We start from the raw sequence: 3471 nt of genomic DNA, 5'->3' as shown, positions 1-3471 counted from the left end.
GTAGAGTAACAAATGGTGGAGTTTTCAATTACATTTATAAAAGTTTTCCATTACTTTTAAATTATAAAATCATTTCAATTACATTTATAAAAGTTTTCAGTTACCTTTTAAGGAAAGAAATTATAAAGATTTCATTTACATTTATGAAAACTAGTTGTTACTTTTAAATGAAAAAAATTATAATGATTTTATTTATGAAAACGAGTTATTACTTTTAAATAGAAAGAAATTATAATGATTTATTTAGTTTTCGTAAAGATAATTATTTAAATTACAAAATCATTTCAATTATAAGGATTTCATTTAGATTTATAAAACTTTTAATTATTTTTAAAATGTTACTCACCGTTTTTATTTACATTTTTTTATAGTATTACATTTAAATATGTTTTATATATATAATAATAATGAATTTAAATTTTTTTTAATATTTATTTAAAATAATATATATATATATATTTAAATGAAACATGTGGTCTATAATTTTTTACGATAAATTTTAAAAATAAATAAATATTATTTTTCGGGGTCTACGTTCTAGTGGTCCGTATCAATTCCTACTTTTACAACTTGATCGATATTTAAACTCATCACCTCTTAGTATTTTTCACAACACAACACATAGAACATTTGTTTCCTCGATCTAAATTTTTTTAAAAAAGCCTTTGTTGCTCTCTATAAAGCTTCCAATTCTATTTTTTTTTATCCTATTCCTAAGAGAGATGTCTATTATTTCAGAGTGTTGTGGTGTGTTTCTATAAGATTTCAGACAATTGTACTGGTTTGATCCTGAGTCGTGGAAAGAATTGAGTTTGCTCTTGAACTCGTAAAAAGAGTGGTGTACCGATTTGATTCTGAGCCGTGGAAAGGATTGAGTTTGCTCTTGAACTCGTAAAAAGAGCGGTGTACCGGTTTGATCCTGCGCCATGGAAAGGATTGAGTTTGCTCTTGAACTCGTAAAAAGAGCCGTGTACCAGTTTGATCCTGAGCCGTGGAAAGGATTGAGTGTTCTCTTAAACTCGTAAAAAGAGCGGTGTACCAGTTTGATCCTGAGCTGTGGAAAGGACTGAGTTTGCTCTTGAACTCGTAAAAAGAGCGGTGTACCGGTTTGATCCTGAACCATGGAAAGGATTGAGTTTGCTCTTGCACTCATAAAAAGAGCGGTGTAGCGGTTGGGCTCTGATCCGAGGAAAGAGTCAGAAAGTTTTATTCAAATTCCCAAGAAATGCTTGGGGAGTGGAGTAGGTCGAGTTTTACTGAACCACTCTAAAATTACACAGTTATATTTTCTAACCCTTTTCCTATTTAAGTTCTCAATTATTGTTAAGTTTTATGGCATGGTATAAGTTTGATTGCTATTAAAAAAAAAAAAAATTAATAATTACATTGTTGAAACCCTATTCACCCCTCTAGGGTTGTCATATCTATCCAACATTATCCTTCCACCAATAGGTGCAAAAGGCAACTTTACTACGTGAAACTAGTTTCATGTCATTCATTCAACAATAAAGGTGTTAGCATGCATTTGGAAATGAACCCATATTTAAAAAATTTAGATAAAATAGAAAAGAATTGTTATCTCAAAGACAATGATACTATGTGAAACTAGCCTCAAGATGCTTCCTTAACTCGCGGTAAACTAACGGTTCCTTCACCCAAGACCCATGGCCCAACTCCCAACATGGAAGGGATAATCTAGAGAATCATTCAAAGAACCCTAACAGATGGGTTACAAACTCAGATTATGAATCTCGACAACAAACAATGTTGCCGGCAAAATTAGGAAGACTACATGAAATTATGAATATATCAATGTAGGATTTTTTAATTTACCGATTTTTAAAATATTAAATTATGTGAAATTACTGGCAAAGAAGAATATGTTAGAGAGCTGTCCCTTTTTATTTAAGATTTTGATATTTAAGAAAAGAGAAATTATAGATTTAGGAGTAAGTGAAAACAAAAAGGGAGTCATAACCCATTTTCGGTGGGTTCTCCAAGCACGGATTGCAAGCTATTTACATTATATTCAAAATAGAGTTTATAGGTTCATAGTACAAAATAAGAAAAGAGAAAATGAATAAAAATAGAAAACATTTTATACATTCAGGAAGAGTAAGTGAAAACAAAAAGAGAGTCATGACCCATTTTCGGTGGGTTCTCGAAGCACGGATTGCAAAGGTATTTACATTATATTCAAAATAGAGTTTATAGGTTCATAGTACAAAATAAGAAAAGAGAAAATGAATAAAAATAGGAAACATTTTATACATTTAGGAGGAGTAAGTGAAAACAAAAAGGGAGTCATGACCCATTTTTGGTGGGTTCTCGAAGCACGGATTGCAAGGTATTTACATTATATTCAAAATAGAGTTTATAGGTTCATAGTACAAAATAAGGGATCGGATTGCAAGGTATTTACATTATATTCAAAATAGAGTTTATAGGTTCATAGTACAAAATAAGGGAAATGTTGAAAAAAATCACATGGAGTGAGTACAAGACTGTGGTGCTTGGATACCACACTCTTTTCTTAATGTACATGGAATGTCCAAAATGAAAGGGCCCAACCAGATTTGAACTGGTGACCTCTTGATCTGCAGTCAAATGCTCTACCACTGAGCTATGGACCCATTTTGCATGATTTCAACTTTAGTGACCCCTTCTACAGAGTGTCAGTCCAAAAGTGTAAAAAGTGTCTGTCCAAAATAAAATGGTCCAACCAAGTTCAAACGAGTGACTGGTCAAATTCTCTACCATTGAGCCATGGATCCATTTTGTAGGATTTTAACCTTAGTGACCCCTTAGACATAGTGTCGGTCCAAGACTGTGATGCTTGGATACCACACTCTTTTCTTAATGTACATGGAATGTCCAAAATGAAAGGGCCCAACCAGATTTGAACTGGTGACCTCTTGATCTGCAGTCAAATGCTCTACCACTGAGCTATGGACCCATTTTGCATGATTTCAACTTTAGTGACCCCTTCTACAGAGTGTCAGTCCAAAAGTGTAAAAAGTGTCTGTCCAAAATAAAATGGTCCAACCAAGTTCAAACGAGTGACTGGTCAAATTCTCTACCATTGAGCCATGGATCCATTTTGTAGGATTTTAACCTTAGTGACCCCTTAGACATAGTGTCGGTCCAAGACTGTGATGCTTGGATACCACACTCTTTTCTTAATGTACATGGAATGTCCAAAATGAAAGGGCCCAACCAGATTTGAACTGGTGACCTCTTGATCTGCAGTCAAATGCTCTACCACTGAGCTATGGTCCCATTTTGTATGATCTCAACCTTAGTGACCCCTTCTACAGATTATCGGTCCAAAAGTGTAAAAAGTGTCTGTCCAAAATAAAATGGTCCAACCAAGTTCAAACGAGTGACTGGTCAAATTCTCTACCATTGAGCCATGGATCCATTTTGTAGGATTTTAACCTTAGTGACCCCTTAGACATAGTGTCGGTCCAA

The 3471-nt window shown here is 33.6% G+C and overlaps 3 non-coding genes across 3 annotated transcripts; all 3 read right to left on the bottom strand.

Annotated features, from left to right (window-relative positions):
- Window positions 1-2561: 2561 nt before the first annotated feature.
- TRNAC-GCA lies at window positions 2562-2633 on the bottom strand. The gene has a single exon. It is a non-coding gene; the product is annotated as a tRNA-Cys (tRNA).
- A 251-nt stretch (window positions 2634-2884) lies between these two features.
- TRNAC-GCA lies at window positions 2885-2956 on the bottom strand. Its single transcript has one exon. It is a non-coding gene; the product is annotated as a tRNA-Cys (tRNA).
- Window positions 2957-3207: 251 nt separating this feature from the next.
- Window positions 3208-3279, bottom strand: TRNAC-GCA. Its single transcript has one exon. It is a non-coding gene; the product is annotated as a tRNA-Cys (tRNA).
- Window positions 3280-3471: the final 192 nt, after the last annotated feature.

This window comes from Cucurbita moschata, unplaced genomic scaffold, assembly GCF_002738365.1.
Source record: "Cucurbita moschata cultivar Rifu unplaced genomic scaffold, Cmos_1.0 Cmo_Scf00068, whole genome shotgun sequence".
NCBI lineage: Eukaryota > Viridiplantae > Streptophyta > Magnoliopsida > Cucurbitales > Cucurbitaceae > Cucurbita > Cucurbita moschata.
Note: the sequence above shows the minus strand (reverse complement) of the source record. Positions and strands in the feature narration are given on the sequence as shown.